The sequence below is a fragment of the Kogia breviceps genome, chromosome 15, assembly GCF_026419965.1.
Source record: "Kogia breviceps isolate mKogBre1 chromosome 15, mKogBre1 haplotype 1, whole genome shotgun sequence".
Classification (NCBI taxonomy): Eukaryota; Metazoa; Chordata; class Mammalia; order Artiodactyla; family Physeteridae; genus Kogia; species Kogia breviceps.
The window spans coordinates 62,633,083-62,653,634 of NC_081324.1; the positions used below are offsets into that span (position 1 = coordinate 62,633,083).

Here is a 20,552-nt window from a genome sequence, read left to right on the forward strand (position 1 = left end):
AAACCCCAGATTGGTATATTTTGATATGTCTGCAGGGGGGTTAATTTTGGCAATTAATTTGTCTAATTTTGGTGGCTGTAATAAAGCTGGGTTAAAATGTCCGTATGCTGTGGCAGTAACCAAACCCCTATCAAACACGGTCAGGTTGGCCACTGTGAACGCTAGTACTTCTGGAAGACAACACGTATACTGTCCGCACTCAAGTGGAGTTTAAGTCCCAAAGGCCTTCCTAGGAGAGATGTAGGTCCTCCAAGGAGAAAGGGTCGCAGTGGGAAGAATCCACCTGAACTCCCCGTCTGGGAAGGGGCTGACTAGGTGGGGATAGGAGGATTCATCCGTCCCACTAAGGGCCCTGCAGCCCTGCTGTGCATCTCGGCCAGTGACTGAAGGCAGGCTGCCCATGGCGCCCCCCGCCGTCGTCTCCCGGCTCCGGGATGGAGTTCCCCGTCCGGCCGGCGGTGGGCGCGCGCCCAGCGAGGCCGAGCCGAGCCGCGTGCGCAGCCGGGGGTCCCACGGCCTGGGCGCCCGCTCGCCCAGCTCGGTGCCCGCGGCCCGCGGAGGTCAGCGCGGCCCCCGCGGGGTCCGGCTAGCCCACCCCGCCCCCGCCCCGCCCGGCCGCCGCCGGTCCCGCTCGGAGGGGGATGGGGAGAGCGGAGAGGCCGGCGGACAGCGAGGCAGACAGCGCGGAGGCGGAGGCGGCACCCGCGGCACCGTCTCCCGCTTCCCCTCTCGGCGCTGCAGGCCGGCCGGCCGGCCGGGCCGGGAATCTCCTGCGAACTGGGGAGGAGCTGCCGCCACCAGGCCGGCTGAGCGTCCGGGGAGCGTGGAAGGGGGCGGGGAACGCGGGGAGCCGGGGCCGATCCCGGCCCTTAAAGCGGCCCCCCCCGCTCCCCGCGCCCCGGCAGCCTCACTCCGGAGCCGCGGCCGCAGGTAAGTGCCGACCCAGAGCTCCGGCGTCCGGCCAAGTTCGGTGCCGCGCGGACTGGGGGCGCGGGCGGGAGGACGGGGCGCCGGAACTGGACGTTCGCGAGCCGCGCCGTCGGCGGGCCGCCCCCCACCCCTGCGAGTGCCGGCGTCGTCGCGGTGGGCACGGCGGCGCCCGGGGCGCTCTCGGGGGCGGGCACAGGAGGGCGGTCCCCACCGCACCGTCTGCTTCCCGGTACCCCGCACGGTAGTGCGCCGCCGCGGCGGGGGACGGGGTCCGCGGGCAGGTTGTGCGGGCATTGCCAGGGTTTGCGGGGAGGGAGGCGCGGAGCGGCGGGACCCTGGACCCCGCGTCCCGGGCACCCCGCGTCTCGGGCACCTCGCGCGCTGAGTAGGGCGCGGGCCGCAGGGGCTCCCGCAGCGGCTGGGAAGCAGCTTGTCCCGGCACCGCTGGCCCTCAGGCTGAGCCCCGAGCCCGCAGGAAGCGGGCGTGGGCAGAATTTCTGTGACCCTCACGGCGGAATAAACAGGAAGCGACGAGCACCCAGCCCGGCCGCCCTGCCTTTGTTGTGCGGTCTGCGGGGCGCAGCGCAGAGGACGCCTCCCGGGACCCCCGCCGGCCCCCCGCGGGCTGGGCGCGCCCAGTAAGTGCGTCGCCGGAGACCTGGGCTCGGTGCTGGGCAGCTCCCCGCGCTGGCCCCGAGGGCAAATGCTTGGTTTTAAACTTTTTTTTTTTTTTTTTTTTTTTAACTGGAAAAGGAGGAGGCTTCCGATGAGTCGGAGGTTTCTGGAGGACGACGGGGACCGCGGCGGGGTGGGTGGCACCTGGAGAAGGCGGGTAGGTCGGGCCGCTTCCCGGGTGAGCGCGCGCGGGTTGGCACAGCGGGAAACTCGTAGCGAGCCGGGACCCAGACGCAGGAGTGATTACTGAGTGCTGGTGGACACATAAACTAGCGTAATTTTTGTTTTCCCCAGAGTCTCTATTAATTAGCTAAAACTGGATAATTCTGATTTGCTTTTCTCTTTCTCTGTGTCCCATCTACTCCCTTCTCCTTCTCCTTTCTAATTTTTTTGGCAACTTCGCATCCCTGGACCCTTCGCTCGTAGTTCAGTGCTGCTTTCTAAAAGTTAGTTATGATGGTGATAATATTTTTGGATGACCTACTGTGTTTAGGTGTTGTGGGATGAGGTGAGGTAAGCTGCACCGTGTTGATTCCAGAGCTGCTGTTAGGAGGTTTCTTACAGTGGAGGTGGGTGGCGATGGTGAGCCACCCTGGCTCTTGAAAATATGTGGTCCTGTGGCTGGCATGGAGGTTGGTGCATCCCTGGGGGCTAGACCAGGAAAATTCCTTTTAAAATGGTCCTTCCACCTGTTTGGCTAGCCAAGAGGGTGTTCTCCCAGTCTGTCCCCTCTGAAGCTGCAGGACAGTGTGAGTTACAGGACAGGTCCTGGAGGATCTGCACTGAGAATCTGCCATTGCATCCAGTCAGGTCTGCATTTGCATGAGTGTTTAGTCTTCCCACGGCTTATATTGCCTTTACTGTCACCTGCACATTTGCCCTTGTACTCTGCACTGTTCTCTTGAACATGTTCTTTATGTTCAGTGAAGGGTCATGTCAAATTTGAGTCATTCCATGTACAAAGGAGTAGATCTGATTATTATCCATGTACATGTATTGAATTATAATAGTTGGTTTCCTATCTTTGGATGCTCTTTGATGGCTCTTGCAAAGAAGTGCTTTTTAAAACATGGGGGTATATTCCTTATGATCTTTGAGAGCTTAATTCTTTTAAGAGCTTCACTTTGCTATTGACATTGAACACACTGTTAGGAATTAGGACTGAGACTGTAAGTACCAGTAAGGGATTTGCTGCAATGGACTTGTAGCTGCCTTCCTTCCTTGTTTTAAAAGCCCCCTCTAATTTCTTAACATTCTGCTGTTACCCTTGAAGGAGTCTTGGCTGTGGTTCTAGTTTGTGGAGGCTTGTATTTACGATGGAGAAGACTTTTCCTAGCAGGTATTAGGGCTGTCTCTCGAATCCTCTCTGGGACCCTTTGCATGACCACAGTCCTGCAGAGGAACCCAGCCAGTGCCAGCTGCTTATTAAGGGATTTTGTGCCCATTTGTTGGCGTATTGTTTGAGTCAAAGTCTCCTGCCCCCACTTGCCAGAGTATATAGACAAATATTTATTCCCACCCCCCCAATGCTGACAGTGCTCTAAGAATAGTTTTCTTGCCTGGCGCTGAGAGCAGGACCCGCCCGCCTGCAGAGGTGTTTACAGTTTGGGCCTGGGCTGCAGTCTTGGTTGACTTAGCAGCCTGGCAGAGCGGCCCGCAGCTCCTGAGAAGTGGTTGGCTTTTCCTCAGGGCTGCTGTTAGGTCTCAGAACACTCTCCTGGAAGCCAGTATTTTCTGATGTCAAAGTGACTTTCTGCCTACATGGGATTTGTTAGCTTAGAGTTACACCGTGACCTATACCATGGGTGTGATGGAAAGTGAATCTTCAGTTTTTAAATAGCAATGTATAGCTTCTGACTCCATCTGAAAATTTAGGCCACAAGGGAGATTAGGGAGATTTTTTGGTAGCATTATTAGCTTTATTTTGGGGCAGCTAGGGGACACAGGTGAGCACCTGTACTATTAATTGCTGTAGAAATATTGGGTTAATATTTCCCATTTATACTGTTGGTCTCTCTATCATAGGAGGACTTGAAAATAATGTTTGTGTTGTCTCCTATCCATGTGATTTGAGTATGGATTGCTTTTCTTTGAATTTCCACTAAAAATGGTACTTTGGCCTTTTAAGCTGTTTTTGTAAGGACTTTTCTTTCCACCAACCTTGTTTTCCAGATAGGTCTTGGAAATTACGAAGAACATAGCTATAATTTCTCCCTTGATTGGCAGCAGAGCGCTTTCCCGGACAAAAATAAGGCTGCTCTGTGCCAAATGGTTGACTTTTCTAGAATAAAAACTCTAAAGGGTTTGCAAAGAGTCCTCTGGTTAATATATTGGCATTCCCAGAACCCACTAAAACCCCGGCAGCCTGCCAGACACCACTTAATGAGGACGCAGAGTGTCTGGCTCAAATCCCCACGAGCAGAAGCGGGTGGAGGCCGCTGTCCACACCCTTTATTAATTTTTAATGACCGTACTTTTGTTTTGCAGATTTTGCTCTGCACCCCCTCAAGACCAACAGACACGGTGCCACCCCTCCCCCACTCATTTACTCATTTCCTTGGCATTGGAAAAGTGTTGAGACTTTCAAGGTTAAGAATCCTGCTGAGGGATCATTTCTGTTTGCATGAGTTCTTTTGTGGTTGGCTTTCTTTTTTTCTCATTCTTTCTCTCCCAGCCCTGCCCCCGCCCGCCTTTATTTTGGAAGAGGAAGAGAGAAAAGGAACAGAAAAGGAGATAACTTTTTTTCTTATGATGCTTTATTGTCTGCTGGAAAAAAGAAGCATTTATGAAACTTTAAGTTTGTCAGACAGTTTATATGACAGTGCAAGTTGGTGCTTGCCAAGCTTCAGACAGATTGCTAATGTTACATGACAGGGATAAATAAATTACCGCTGTGAGTGGTGGGCAGGGCCTCGGGCACCCAGGAGCCTGCAGGATGTGCAGTGCGTGGGTGTGTGGAAGGTCTCTGCGCACTGCCTGGAATTCTGTGACTTGCTTTGGAAACGAAAAGGGTGTGTCGCTTGCTTTTATTTTTGCCAGGGCTGCAGGCGGCAGAATCCAGGGAGCAGCTCTGTATTTTTCCGGCCTTGTGGCCCTGCCCCTCGATGGCCCCTTACCCCCACGTCTCCCCTCCTCTGCATCAGGGGACATGGCACCTCATCTTCCATCCAGGGTCCAGCTTCCGACGAAACTAAACTTTGGCTGCTGTTCTTTCTGCAGGTGCAGGCATTGAGAACAAATTGTCTGACATAAGTGTGTGAGCTGCCGGGGAAGGGGCTGGGTGACACTCCTTGGGCACAGTGTACTTTCATCCCTGGCGTGTGGATAGTCAGCTGGCAGAGTGACAGGTGTAATGAACTTAATGGTCTTGCTCTAGTTGCTGGCGGACACACTGCTTGTATTACAAAGCCACCTCCTAAGTTGGGCCCTGGCCAAATGACTCGAAGGATCTTCTCTGTGCAGACAGGATTCAGAGCCTGGACTGGCCAGGAATTGGGTGGGTGTGAGCGACATGGTCCCTAAATGGGCCTAGAATTTATCTTCAAAGTAAGCCTGCTCTGTCCAATTTGCAAAAAGGCCCCATCCCATCCTACACCCCCCATCCCGCTATCCAGCCATATGGTGGGGTGTGGCAAGGTGCTCCCCCCCCATCCCTGGGGTTGTGGATTGCAGGCTCCCAGCGCTGCCTCCTTGGTTCCCCAGAAGTGGACTGGGCCTCTGGTGGCTGGTCCATGGCCCTGGGGCCAGCTGCCTCTGCACAGAGTTGGGAGGGAATTTCAAGAGTGAAATCCCACTGTTCCAAAGGCGGAAGGCCAGGCCGTGCTCGGGAGGGCTCCCCCGGGGAGCGGTCAGAGCGACAGCAGCACCGCCCCTGTGCCAGGCTGTCCTTAGCGTTATATTAGCTGATTGAAGCCCCCCAGCAGCCCTGGGGCGTGGGCACCGCCACCATGCCGTTGGCAGACAGGCACCAAGAAGCCTGAAATGCCGGAGTGAAGAAACGCTGTCTCGTGAGCAAAGGTGGAGGTGGCCACGTCACGCTGGGGCCTGGGCTGTGACCCTGGGGCTGGCCCTTAGGGACTACTCACGGCGGGCGGAGTGGGACCAAGTCTCTCCTCGTCCCAAGCAGGGCCCAGGGCTCCTCCTTCTTTCCTGCCTTTGTCCATGGCTCTGATTTACACCCCACCTCCGGGCCCCACCCCCATTTCTAAACCCTGCTCCTGTGCCTGTCCTGCCTGTGGTCACAGCCTTGGTTTCGAGAATTGGGCCATAGGTGGCTCTGTTTTGTCCATGTTGAACCTCGTCCTCCCAGGAGGAATCAGCCAGAGGGTTGATGCCTGTGGTCCTGGGCTCTGTGGAACCACCTCCGCTGGTCTTCTCTGGGTGAGGTTTGTCCGGTGTCGGCCCTGTCTTCCGGGGGGGGCACCCGAGGCCTGCAGGGCTGGACTGAGGTGGCCCAGGCCCTCCCCGCTCAGCAGGACCCAGCAAGTCCCTGAATGTGGGGTAAAATGAAAAGATACTCACATCTCTCAGATTCTCTGTCTCACTCCGAGGGGGTGTGGATTAATCAACCACATGTATCAGCGTGCAGTTCTTGTGTTCATCCCGGATGGACCTAAGTGTTTGAGGTTATGGGGCCTGAAGTGAGGCCCCAGGAGGTGCGGATGTCCAGGGTCCTGCAGGACGGCTCCCCAGCCCTTTTCAAACCTTCCCATGGCAGCAGGTGGGACCTGGCCCCTTTACACCCCTGAGTGGCTGGGTGGTGCCGTCCCCTCTGAGAGGATTGTGGTGGCCACACACTGTGGGGCCTGCTGGGCCTCTGTCTAGTTTGGTCCCTGGGGTGGGGTTGGACAGGTGCTCTTTTGCATTGGGGGCTGCTCTGGCCTGGGGGAGTTCCTGTCTGGTCCCCCTGTCAAGCATATGGGGGCCTGGGTTGACCCTAGACTGGGTTCCACCCTCTATTTGAACCTGACTTTATTCCAGAGATTCTTTCAGGCCTGGCTGAAACCAGTGTCACGGATCTAGTCTCTGAAATCCTTTTTTTTTTCCTGATTATATACTTATTGAAGATAATTAGGAAACTATGAAACAAAGAAGAAGAAAAAAAAAAGAAACAAGAAGAAAATAAAAATGACTACAATTACCTATAATTCCACTACCTTTAGAGATGACCTCTATTTACAGTTTTGTAGATTCTTTCCAGACTTAATTATAAAATCATGCATCGAACTTGTATACTTTTTATAAACTTAACATTCCATCCTGAACATATTTTCATGTAATTTAAATATTCTCCAAAAATACCACTGCTGATGACTATTAAATTCTACCCTGGGGCTTCCCTGGTGGCGCAGTGGTTGAGGGTCTGCCTGCCGATGCAGGGGACACGGGTTCGTGCCTCAGTCCGGGAGGATCCCACATGCCGCGGAGCGGCTGGGCCTGTGAGCCATGGCCGCTGAGCCTGTGCTCCGCAACGGGAGAGGCCAAAGCAGTGAGAGGCCCGCGTACCGCAAAGAAAAAAATAAAATTCTACCCTGTGATTATATTGTGTGTTTTTTTTTTAAGCCCCTTTTGGGACACTGAGGCTGTTAGCAGTTTTCCCAATTATAAATAATTCTGCACTGGACATTCCGATTACATCCTTTGGATAGCTTCCTCAAGGAGGAGCTGGTGGGTATAACTGTTAGAGGCTCCTCCAGAAGTATTACCAGTTGTTTCTCAGAAAGGCTGTGACACTGCACACGGACACGGGGGTGACTGTAGTCTTGCCAGTGCTGAATATTGTTATGAAAAAAATATTTTCAAGTTTGGCAATGAAATGGTATGTTTAAATTTTTCTTCCCATCCTTCTGTTGTGAAAATCAGGGTGTGGCATCTAGGGATACACAGGTGAAGAGAGTTTTGCTGTTGCTAGAGCTTTGCTGTGGGCAGATGCAGTGATTTTAGTTGATGCTCCCAGCATGGAGATAAGACCTTTGTGCTGTTTTAAATTCGAATTAAACGTACTCAAGACCTTTGTGCTATTTTAAATTGGAAGCTCAGGTAGGTTAAGGGCACGAAACAGTCTAATAATACATTTTTAAATTACGGGATTTTATGGCCAAAGACTTTGCTTAGGTCTTTCCCCAAGATTCTCACCTTAACCGGCTGGGTAACGTGGGCCCTGGGTGGAGGGATGAGGTGGGGGAGGGGTGGCTTGGCAGCAGCTGCTTGAGGAGCTATGTGACACTTCCCTCAGTCCTTCCTCTCCGTTCTCAGAGATCGCTTTTTTTTTTTTCTTCCCGGTACACGGGCCTCTCACTGTTGCAGCCTCTCCCGCTGCAGAGCGCAGGCTCCGGACGCGCAGGCTCAGCGGCCATGGCTCACGGGCCCAGCCGCATGTGGGATCTTCCCGGACCGGGGCACGAACCCGCGTCCCCTGCATTGGCAGGCGGACTCTCAACCACTGCGCCACCAGGGAAGCCCTCAGAGACCGCTTTTTGAGAGCAAACTCTTCCCTGGCCTTTTGCCCAAGGATACCAACATAAAATTCATTTTCTTACTGTTTCACTGGATGGCTGACGGGAGACATCTGGCCTGGGTGCACTCTGCTGGGGGCCTCTCCCTTGGTCCCCTCTATGCTTTTGCAGACTTCTGCTTCCAGCCTGAGGGTGTCGGCACCCACACTGGCACCCACACCGGCTGCTCTGGAAGCTTCAGAGAAGGAAAACCATCTCAGTATCTTCAGTATGTTGCAGTTAACTAAAGTTGGTTTTGTTTTCCTTGAAAGGCAGCCTTTTTGGTTGAAAGGTTGGGAACAGCTGGAGGGAGCAAGACACAACACCTGCATCTTGGGGTAATTGAGCCCCAGTTAGCTTGTTCTGGTCACACACACCTTCGCGCGTCGGTGCTGGGGCAGGTGTGGGTGCTTACCACGCCCCGGGGTGCATGCTGGGAGCGCCAGGCACTGTTGGGTGTGGCTCGGTGAGCAGAGAGTATGGTCCGAGGGCGCTTGGGTGAGTGACCCTGGCCCTCCAGGCACAGCCTGTGGGGAGCACCCTGGCCGTTGTCTTGTCTGCTTGGCCCCCCTGCTGGCCATGTGGGCAGCCACACCACGCTTTCCAGGTGCAAACACACCCTGGATGTGGCTAGCAGGGCAGACGGGGCCAAAGCCCTGGAAGTGGAGCGAGCAGAGGAGTTCCCAGGGAGTTGGTCATAGAATAGGTATCATGGAATAGGTTGCTGACACCCCTTGTGTCCCTCCGCGCTGTTTGCTGCTGGCTCGTGTGTGCGGGACTCACAGACTTGGGTTTAATCCAACCTGGTGTGCTCCTTCAGCAGGATGATAGAATGCCGGAATCTTTCAGTTGGAACAGAGAGCCTTTCTGGACATAATGCAGCATGATTTCAAGGGTAGGTAATGTTTACAGCTGGATGGCTTGGTTGAACTATTATATTTCTATGACTTTGTCTATTAAGATAAATATTGCCCCCTTCAGAACTTAGCTTTCATCCCACTGATATTTAAATATAAGAGCCACAATCTTTTACCTCCAAACTAGAGGTAGGTCCTGGGATTTAATTTTTTTTTTTAATCTGAAGAGTAATGTAAAAATAATAAATATATATACACAGTCATAACTATATAACTTAATGTAGTAAATTTAGTACAGAGAAAACATAGTGTTATTTCTGATAAAAGAAGTTGTTTGTTTTTGTGGATTGGAGCTTGTGTTATTTTGTTATTTGATGGATCTCTTTGTACTGAGTGCTTCATGTGAATGTTCACGCTTTTATTGTTATAACGTGGTTCATACACTGGATTTTAGGAATTGGGGCACATTTATGTGCCTCAGGGAACGGCTCCCATTGTGGCCTTGGCCACCCCAAGAAGCAGCATAGGGGCTGTAGTGTGGGCCTGAGCCGCCCAAGGGGATTTGTTGTTCATAGCGCGCAGACGCATAACCTCCTGGTTTTGAGGAAAGTTTTGCTGTAAGGGGGTTGCTTTTGTCTGTGGCTCACAGCCCCCCTGCCTGACCAAGCCCCTGGAAGGCTTGTGACCTTGGGAAGGTCAGTTTGCCCTTCCCTAAAACAGCCATTTGCCTGCCTCTTAGGTTTGCAGGGGATCAAACGAGATAAGGCATGGAGACCAGCAGGGAGGGGCCCAGCGCTGCCTCAGTGAGAGCTCGGTAAAGTATGGCTGCCTCCAGTCAAGGGAGCATTTGGGAAGCACCTGCCCAGCCTGTGAGGCAGGGACCCCGCTCCTGCCCCCAGGACTCAAGGAGCCAGTAGTCTGGCACAGGAAGCAGCCAGCAGTGAGGACAGGCACTTGTAGCCAAGCCCCGGGTTAAGAGCGGGAAATGCCATCTGAGCCATTCGTTCATCGGGAAAGATTGTGTACCTGGGGGAGGGGGGCACCGAGGCCGCTGGGCCTGTGAGCTCTGACGGCCTCACGCGCCCTCCCTCCCCTCCTCCTCTGCTCCACGGGGCCCCGTGATGTCGTAGCACACATTCTGCTCTGGGCAACCTAGGAGACTTCAGGGAGAGGCTGGCTTTGGGCTGAGAGGTGGCCAGAGACCGGTTTGCGGGGGCGGACAGCAGGGAGAGGGTTCCCCTGTCCAGGGCTCTCAGAGCTGTGCACGCTTGGGTCTAGAAGGCACAGACAAGGGCGTAAACCTCAGTACAGTGTGCGCGGGACCCTGCTTCTGTCCTCACGTGTGTAGTTTGTAATCAAGTACGCATGACCTGTGTGTGCTGCCCACACTTCTTTGCTCATAGGAGGACGTGTGTGAACAACTGGGGCCACTGGTGGCAGTGGGACCGCGTGTTCAGGACCTGCCGCGAGGGAGCAGCTGTGTTGGGGAGGGCTGGCACCGCGGGTCCACAGTGACCATGTGGCTCCTGTGTTTAGGGCTCTAACGCACCCCTGCGGGAGGGCGCAGGGGACCCTATGTGGTGGTTCGTGTGTAAGGGCCGGTGACAGACTCCATGGCCCCTCCCCCCACTTTGCAGCCCTGGCTCCTGTGTGTGGCCCCTTTTCCTGAGTCTCCAGGTGGTGGGAGCCGGGCGGATTCTGACACGGTTTGGTAACGTGCAGTGCCAGCAGGACGGCTTTGTCGAGAGCTGACCGTCTAGAAGGTGAGATAATTTACTCAGTGGAGCAGGTCAGTGAGTACGTTGGGTTGTGAGGCCGAAAAACGCTGGTTCTCGTCCTGCCCGAGCAGAACGTGGGTTGTGGCTGCAGCTTTGAGGGTCAGACCCCACCTGGACGGGCGGCAGGAGCGGGTTTGGGCTGGCGAGGTGATAGAGGGGGCTTTCGGGGGAGGGGCACAGGTGCTGGGAAGAAGTGGCAGTTGACCCGTGACCGTGACCTGCGTGGTGGAGGGTGGAGAGGCAGGAGGAGGGCTTGCGGAGAAGCATGAGCAGAGGTGGGACTCGGAGGTGTGTGCGGCGGCGAGGCGCTGTCGCTGTCACCGGTGGGGACAGTCATGGTGCTGCGGAGAGGTTGGCAGACTGAGTCTGTTGCAAAGTTTCTGCCCGTCTTTGCTGAAAACCGAACCAATCAGCCACCTCGGTGAAGAGAAACGGGTCCCTCGGGACACCTGATTGTTTGCCCTGGGGGCCCTGTCCTGGCCTTACCTCTCCAGTACTCGGTACTTGTTCACATTTCACAAAATGCGAAATTGTTTGTGCTCCACGCAGCTCACACCAGGGGGCCAGGCTTGTCACTTTCATGTGGTGACAGTAGTGGCTTCTATTTGCAAAACACTTTTTAAAGCTCTTCACAGACAGCATCTAATTTCATGATCCTTGGCTTTAAGGAACAAACAAATAATGAAGCGTATGTGGAAGTATAATTGATCTCTAATGCGGCTGTTTGCTGAATGTGGGATTCAAACCAGAGTGTATCTTTTTTGTTGTTGTTGTTGTTGTTTTTCAGAGTGTATCTTAATGTGCAAAACCTGCTGGGAAGAGGTGGCCCGCAGTCATTCAGGCTGCACGGCGGGTGATTTTTTGAAGGGAAAGGCTTTGCAGCTTGCTGGATGGGCAGGCAGCATAATTTTGAGAGGTTAGGGCAAAACACTAGTCAGACTCAGAAGTACAAGGCCATTTGAGGGCTGTGCTGAGCAGTCATTTCCCCGTGGTTGTGCAGAAAGAGACATGGGGTGAGGCGAGGTGCGTGGGGCGGCCGCTCTCACCTCTGTTCTTAGAGGAAGGTGTGCTGGTGGCTCTCTGTGGCACTTAAGTTATGGCAGGTCCTGGCAAACCTGGAGTGTCACCTGGCAGTCGTAGTGGAGCCGACGTCCAGCCATGTGTCCAGTGTCCTTCAGCCCTGGCTCCTTTTCCCTAATGTGGCATGGCTGCTGTCCTGGTGTCCACCTTTTCAGCTGTGGATGCAAGTTATTGCCGGTTCTGTCTCTCCGCTTCTAGCAGAGTAGTTTTCGTGCTGCGTTGGGGCCCTTTTCCGGTGACATAAGGCAGCCCCAGCCCTCGTGGTGCCTGGCCTCCCCTGTGCCTTGGCCTCCGGCAGCTCTTCTCCGCTCGGTTCTCCTCTTCTGTCGGCACAATGTGTCCTGTCCCCTTCTTGGACCCTAGGTGGAAGCCACGCTTGCTCTGCAGTCTTCTGTTCTCTCGTCTGCAGTCCCCAGAGGTGCTGTGTTTCTCCCTGAGTCCAAGTGTGTCCTGAACTGGTGATGGAGGCAGAGGCCGCAGGGTCTCCTGCTTGGACACCCACTAAACCACTAATGAGGGGTAGGTGTCGCTCAAAGGTTTAGGCAGGAAGGAAGTGCTTTCCTCCCTCCTTGGGGTACTGAGTCTGTGGGATCAGTAACTACTGCAGAGGGTCAGCAGCCCACGGGGCATTCGGGCGACAGCCCAACCCTGAAGGACGGTGCGGGCGAGATGGCCCCTCCTTGCTGAGCCAGGCGCTTGTCTCCTGTGTCGTTTGGATGTTCTCTGCTGTTGGGTGGAGTGGTGACTGTGGAGAGTAGGGGACAGGCGGTTGGCGGGCGTGACGGGGGCAGTGAGCAGAGCCTGGCGAGCCGGCGAGGGGACCGAGGACCCCTTATCTGAGCCCTCCTTTCTGTGACTCTGCCACTGACTCTGGCGTGGTTTTATTAACAACCGCCTTGTGACAAGATGTGGTTGGGTGCTTGGTGATGTGGCCAGGAGTTGGGGTTGGCCCTCAGTGCGGTCTCCCCCTCATCTGTCAGTGGGGAAACTTTCTGACCCCAGAACCTCCCACCCACGCCTGGAAAGCTTAGAATTCTGTTGTGTGGATTGAAGTGGGCTCTGTATTATGTGGAGGCTCTTGCCCCAGACTCTGACTTCCCACTCATGCCCGACTGCCCAGTGGGGATCTCCAAGCCTGGGTCTAGAGCCATGTACTTGCCCCTCCCCACCCAGTGATTCACACACACATCTTGGAGCCCTCCTGGGCTCCCCCAAATCTGGTTACTTGTCACCGTCACTAGTAGCTCAGTGTGTCCCTTCCGTGGCCTCATGCAGGGCCTCCCGACTGGCCACTCGCCTCCCTGCCACACAGCCTGCTTTCAGCCCAGCAGCCGTGTGAACCGGGCCAGGGCACCCGGGATTCGGCTGCTTCGCCTGGCCCAGGGGTCTGGCTGCCATCCCCTGAGGCTCCTCACCATCCAGCATCACCCACAGGGCCTTGTGGTTGCTGCTGAAACCCACCGCCCAGGGCTGTGTGTCTGTCTCTCACTTCATTCAGGCCTCTGTTGGGCCTCCTGCCCATACCCTGTCCTGGTTTCCTCTGTCTGTGCAGGGAGAGGTGCCCGGGACCGCGAGCGCAGGACTGGGGAGCGCATGCTGGACGTGGCAGGACGGCGACTCCTGGGGGCCTGTGTGGGCACCGGGGGTCCCACCACAGTCGTCAAGGGTCAGGCCAGGCCTCCCTGCAAACACACGGTCCTGCCGGAAAGGCTGAAGCAGAGTTGCAGGCTGGGGGGGTTGAGTGGGGGCTGGCACAGCTCAACATCCACACTGTCCCCCTCCCCTCGCCCCTCAGGTGTTTCCTCACCTACATTAACTTTTATTTTACCGTTTCCCCCCAAAGTGACCTACCCGAGAGAGAAGCGATTGTTTGCCTGACCCGATCTCGCTCCCCTACCGCCCCCCCCCCCCCCGCCAGTTTAACCCGCTGGCCAGATAAACTGTGGACGAATGAAATATTATCTATTTGTTTCAAGCAAATTAATCAAACTATAAAAGATCATCAGATTTGTTAACTTTATTAAGATCATCATAGGTAGAGATTTTCCCTTTAGACAAAGTGTCTTTATTATTAGCTTTGTTCTCCTTAGCTGTTTTCTTCTGTTCTTGGGATCAGGAAAAGTTCAAAATAGAGAAAATTATCCTCTGTGCATTGTTTTTCCATCTTTTCAAAGAAGACTCAGTTCTTTTTTCTTTTTTTTTTTTCTTTTTTTTTTTTGTGGTACGCGGGCCTCTCACTGTTGTGGCCTCTCCCGTTGCGGAGCACAGGCTCCGGACCCGCAGGCTCAGCGGCCATGGCCCATGGCCCATGGGCCCAGCCGCTCCGCAGCATGTGGGATCTGCCCGGACCGGGGCACGAACCCGTGTCCCCTGCATTGGCAGGCAGACTCTCAACCACTGCGCCACCAGGGAAGCCCAGAAGACTAAGTTCTTGACAGGTACTTGGGAGCCTGACTCATCCTCCAGACACTTGACTGTGCTTTTATTCTGGTGTTGGGTACGTCTTCTTGAGTTGTGTTTTGTTGCCTTGGATTTAAAATCCACAAGGATGGGAAAACTAAGTATTTAGTGGAACAAGGAAAAAAGCCTGAATAAGACAAATTCCAGTTAGTGGCATGTAACACCGTGGTTCATTTCTGCTGATGGATTTCAGCCCATGTGATGTGTCACCACACACTAGCTGTGCCTGTGGGTGAGGTGGGGGTCTCCCCATGTCTAGGGGACACATCTGCAGTCCTACCCCGACCAGCGGGGGTGGGTTGTCTCGAGGGCCAAGCTCCACTTTCTGCCTTCGTCAGGATTCTGGTCGGACTGACGCGGGCACACGCACCTTCCCCTGGAAAACAGTCTGCAGGGAGATGCACCAGGACCTTAAAAATGGATGTCTCCATTGTAGCCCTGAGGGAGATTTTGAAATCCCATCTTTTTACCTTTTCCGTATTTGCTACAATGATCTTTTTTATAGCAAGAAAATCACCAGTGAACTTGATTTCTTCAGACCATGGAACAAAAAGTCAGTTTCTGAAAAACTGTGGAAAACAATGTGATGTGTGTCTTTTTAAGCATCTTGGAAGCATGGAGAGAGTTGCTATGGGGACGGTGAGGTTTACTCTAATGGAGAGCGGCTCCATCTGGCACCACACATGCCCCCAGCGCCCTATGTACAGCGGACTTTCTCCTTGATGTGAAAACAATTACATGCAGAATCATGATTCCATCTTTTCCCCTCAAATCACCATTTGGCTTTGATCTAAGAGCAGCCTCTGCCTGCTCTGTGCCTGGGGTCAACTGGGGTCACCTGCGAGACCGCCCTGCCTGCCTTCTGAGACTCCGTCTTTGCTGGTGGAGCGTCCTGACTGGGTGCCCAGCGTCCTGTGTGGGTAGAATTAGCTGCTGCTTCTGCCCCTGTGCTGGCATCTCCACCCCTCCCGCAGCTGCTCAGAACCAACATGGTCCCACCTTGATCTAGAGAAACAGTTTTAAGGGTCTGTCCTGGGTCACGGTGGGGCCGTCGTGACTCGAGCAGTAAAGTTGTTTCCTGTTTGAGGGAGAGCGAGGCAGAGCGACACAGAGAAGGGGGAGGGGCGTCCACAGCTGCCCCAGAGGAAGGGGCTAATGAGCAGGTTGGAGGCTGGGGTCCTAGAGCCCCGGTGGGGGACCCCCTGCCCCCCGTGTTGGGGCTGTGCTTGCTGTCCATCTGGGGTGTGGTCTTAGGCCCGGCTGAATTTTGGTTCCCCCGCCCGGAAGGTGGGGTGATCGTGACCCTCAGGCGTCTGCTTCAAGGACTGGGGACTGGGCTCGTGGGAGGCGCCTTGCCCCATGTCCTGCCGTCGGCTGGTCCTGTGCTTCCACGGTGTCCTCCCCATGCAGATGCCCTGGTGGCACCCACTCCTCTCGTCTAGACTCCATCTACAAAGGAAGGCCGTGGTGACCGACGGGCTGGGACAGGGACTGGCCAGCACGCCCTGTCTTCCTGCCTTGGAGACAACGTGGTAACTTCCTTCGGAGCCGCAGGATCTGGTAGAACGAGGGTGATTCTGCTTTAATGGGAAAAGCAGCTGGAAGACATTCAGGAAATGTGGCTTCTTGCTCTCAGCCCCTTCCTTCAGTGGACACTATTGCTCGACCACCCTGGGTCAGGCACCAGTCACTCAAGACCTCTGGCCTCAGTTTCCCCACTGAGAGCCCCGTGCCAGCCTCCCCCCAGCACTCCCCACACAGGATTTCTCTTGATGGATTTTGTTCATTTTTGGGGCTGCGTTGTGTGACGATTATTCGCATTTTACAGGTGAGGGAACTGAGGCCCAGAGAACGTTAGCAACTTGTCAAAGGTCACATGTTGTTAAGATCTGTCTCCAAAATGAGCGGCTACCATGGAGTCTGGTGTTCCCTGGGGAGTCTGCTTCCTCAGAGCCCTGGTTCCTGGGCTGTTTCTGTAGGAAACGGGTGTCGGGGCAGAGACCAGAGGCAGAACTCTGAGGACGCCTGCTGAGTTCACAGAGAGGCAGAGACTCCGCTGTCTGGCTCGTCCCCAAATGTGTCATGTCCTGTCGGTACCTCCTTTGCTCACCTGGGAGGACACTGGAGTTGCCTTGCCTGCAGTCCTGGACGTCCCTGAAGCTCCTTTGGATGGAACCGAGTTCTTTATTTGGGCGGCTGATTTTCACACAAAAGGAAGACTTCTGTATCTTTGCTGAGTTTCTGTGATAAAGTGGGTTGTTTCAGAGTTGGTGGTTAGTCAAGAGCAAAGGTAAGTGAGAGAGACCTTGAGGCAGTGGACAGTGCGAGGGGGGCGGCGCGGGGCCACCGACCAGGTTCCCGTCTGCAGAAATGCACACCCAAGGTGCGGTACTTAAAGGGTCCTGCAGAGACCGAACAAGAAGACCTCTGGGGTGGGGCTGAGACCGAGCCTGTACTAGGAGTGTGGACCCAGCGCTGCCCAGCACAGCTCCTGAGTGTGGATGAAAGGTGTGTGTCCTCGACTGGCTGGCAGGCGGGCGGCCTCGGGGAGGGGAGCAGGGACTGGAAATGTTGACGCAGCTAATCCAGTGAGAACAGCCTCCTGGGCTATGGGATTTGAGGGAATAAAGAGTATTGATGGGACCAGTTAGAAGTTTAAGCAGACTCAGTTCTCCTTTTCCCCCATGTCTTGTGTAAGGATTTTGGTGGCTTCTAAATGAGCTGCCCTGAATGGCATTGGCGCCCTTGTAAATTCTAATTAGCTGGTGAATTACCTAGTATGAATTTTGATTAGTTAGGATGAATTATAGGTATTAATGAGCAAATGAAAGTTCTGGTGTCCAGGGAGCTTTGAATAGTCTCAGAAAGGCTGCGCTCTCTTTGCACACTGCGTTCTTTACCCTTAGAACCCAGTGCGAGCTGGGGACGCCTCGCGTTCCTCGCTGGTTTGAGGGGCTCCAGAGCCCTATGTGCGCCCCGCCCCGCAGTGTGCCGTGTTGGGGGGCTGCTTCTGGTGGGCTGGTGAGGGGAGCTCAGAGGGTATCAATCTTTCTTCGGCCTCGCCGTGTTCCAGACAGCCTTGCCCTGTGTTTAAAGAGGAGTAGTTTGAAAGACCCGACCCAGATCCATTTCAGTGATGGAGATGGGTCCCATGCGTGGCCAAGAAAGGTGCTGTAGGAGGTCACAGGTTCATTTACATGCAGAGCAGCTGGGGCGGCCTCGTGTGGTCCAGTTGCAGGTGCTGGGGGTGCAGGCTCCTCGGCCTGGCCCCTCCCACATGCCCTCTGCAGGCTGTCACTGCCCCCCACTGCCCCACCTTCCTGTGCACTCTCTGGGAGGTGCTGCCTCCCTGCCCCTTCCCATGAGTTGCCCCATGTCAGCACCCCAGGCCGGCATGTCCCCGCCCTCCCCTGTGCTCAGAGTTTGACCATAGTGTGTGTGTGCACGCCTGCTCACACCGTTGTTTCCCACTTGACTGTTCTTGCGCCTGCCTTCCGCACAGACCACGACCTCTGAGCCCTCTTCTATATTCCAAGTACCCGACGCAAGGCCTGGCGCGTAGTGTGTTTGCAGAGATGCTGGAGAACAGATGGAGGAGACACGGCCAGCGCTGGGGATCAAGGCAAATGGTGGTTGTCTCATGCTTTCTGCCAAGGAAAGCATCAGCCTTGCTTCAGGCAGACCTGGTCCGCACTCCTTCCTCTGTAACCCTGTTCACACCTCACACGTGTAGTGACCTGAGGACAGTAAAGTTCCACAGGGGCCACAGCGGGTCCTGTGTAATTTCCCACTGTCTGTGGTTGGCGAGCTCAGCCTGAGTGCTCCTCAGGGGTGAGTCCCAGCAGGTGTCACACCCAGTGTCAACCTGACGAAGAGGTTCTGATATTTAGAGAATTCAGATGGGGCAGAGATCCCACCTAGGGATGGAGGTGGCAAAACCTTGGCAAAATTGACTTCCTTGTGGTCAGACGGTGCCTCAGGAGCAGAGTGAGAGCCAGTGGATTCAGGCCCCGAGGCCTTCCTGCCAAAAGGCTGCTTTCTCTGGGTATTGATGGTCAGCCAGCCTTGCAGCTTCTCACCCCAGCTGACTGGTAGGCAGGTGCAGGGGCGACCCTCGGAACCTTGGGGTCCCTTCGAAGTCGGTGCCAGCAGGGGCAGTTCCTTCAGATGCCTCACTCCATCCTGGCCCCCGTTCCCCTCACACCGGGCCTCCAGAGGCTGGTCTCCTGGGACCTTACTGAGCACTCTCACTGGGGGCCCAGATTACAGAGATGACCACCTGCTGTCTGCTGTGTCTCCGTATTTTACTGTCATTTAACATGAATGTTGCAGGGGTCATGGTTCAGACTCTCATGTCCACAGAGGTCAGAGTAGGCTGGGCTCTGGGGACGTGGACGGGTACACACGTGCTGTCCGCCACCTGCAGGAGACAGATGTCTGGAAAGGCTCCCATGGCCTGTCGCCCTCTGATGTGGGCATAGGGCTCAGGCCCTGCAGTCTAGCTGGGGCGTAGCTCGTTTCGTGTCTCTAGAGGATGCATTGCGGAGGTCTTGGCCTGTCCCTCTTGCACTGGTGGCGTTCTGTTGATTTCCTTGTACACGCCCGGCTTCTGCCAGGAGTGATTTAAAGGTAGCTACAAAAATACACATAAACTTAAAATCGTAACAAAAGATGGAGGGTTTTAGGGAAGAGAAAATATGAGTTTGAATAAGCAAAGTACTTCAGACATGTTGACTTACAGGAACCCTTTATTTATGACTGTCTGGGAAAGTCCATTGAAACAGTTCTGTTTAGGATTCTGGTATTTCAAGTTTTACTCAAGAGAAGGAAATGTCAAGTCACCGCAGCACCAGTTCACATTTCTTCTACAGTTTAGGAATTGAGGTTTGAGATGCAGAGGCCGTTTAATTCCTACTGGTGTTGTGGTTTCAGACCTGGAACCCTTTGAGGGATTAGTGATGTCTGATCATGGTGGGTGGGGGCACAGAGAGGCAGGCAGGGGCTTCATAACTTTATTCAGATGCAGAAGAAGCACCTTCAAGCACTTCCTGATGATTCCCATTGAGAAATGGATCTTTCAGAACAATGATACAGAGATTGTTGGTATTTTACCTTTAAAATATGGTAGTTGTGGCATAGATGTCTTTTATGTGGTAGGTGGAAAAAGTGTTTTACTTGACTCTAATAAAAGCAGCTTTCCAGGTCGTTTAGTTCAGTCTCTGGCCTTTCACTCGGCTTGATATCCCGTCGCAGCCCCGGTCGCCCCCCTACTCAGGGAGCAGCTGCACTGGGCCCCAGCCCCTATCCCCGAGTGAGGTCTAGTCCGCTGTCTGGCAGCCCCTCTTCCGAACCCTTCACCTTTGTGCCTTTGTCCCCACACCCCTTGTTCTGAAGCCCCTCTTTGAGTGGCTTGGAGCTGTCCTTTACATCTGAGCACTTTGTGTATTTGTGTCTGATCCCAGCAGCTCATAATTTCCCAACCACTTTACACGTGGACTTTCTAAGGGGTGAGGCCGCCTTGCTGAGGGCCAGCTGTCCTGGCTTCTGCCACCTTCCAGCTGTTAACCTTGGGTGCGCCACTAACTGTCCACTGGGCATAAAACCATCTCTCAGACAGTGTGGAGGAACAATGAGACAAAATATGGGCACAGTCCTGGACACTATGTCAGCATCCATCCATCCAATCCACCCACCTAGCTAGCTATCACTTAGTAAACTTAACTGCCATAAATTAAATTAATGTTATGGTAAAGGCCCCAGTTTTCTCTATTACCTGCCCATTCTTTTCTTCATAGTTACTAATTAACCTTTGAAATCTTTAAAAATTATTTATTGGTCCACATGGAGTGTATTGTGGTTAATACAATCACTTTTACACCTTCAGGAGTTGCCATCAAAAGCTTAGGGGTGTCTTCCTGATACACATGTAAACACACATGCAGACGCATACGTTCATATATATGTTTAGATTCACACACACACACAGTTGTGCACAGGCACAGCAAGCCTTACGTGTGAGTGCTCCTGTGTGGAGTTTGCACTTCTTGCAGAGCTCACGGGTGGACCCTGTGGTTGGGATTCTGTAGAACAGGTTGGAGTGTTCATTTAAGGTTACATTTAATAAGCTTTTAGAAAGCATGTATCATATGCCTCACTAGCAATTTTGTTAGGCATCCTGAGGAAACAAAAGAATGAAAGCTCGTGAATCATCTGTGTCCCCTGGACCTTCTCATTTGGGGGGCTTTCCTCTCATGCACACGAGGTGCTGGGGCGGTACT

General features: G+C 54.1%; 1 protein-coding gene across 1 annotated transcript in view; it reads left to right on the top strand.

Moving 5' to 3' along the window:
* The first annotated feature begins 647 nt into the window (after positions 1-647).
* LDLRAD4 (low density lipoprotein receptor class A domain containing 4) overlaps positions 648-20,552 on the top strand; it is a 276,397-nt gene continuing 256,492 nt past the window's right edge. Inside the window, 1 exon segment of the mRNA XM_059039880.2 lies at positions 648-930. The gene's annotated coding sequence lies outside the window, so the exon portion shown is untranslated.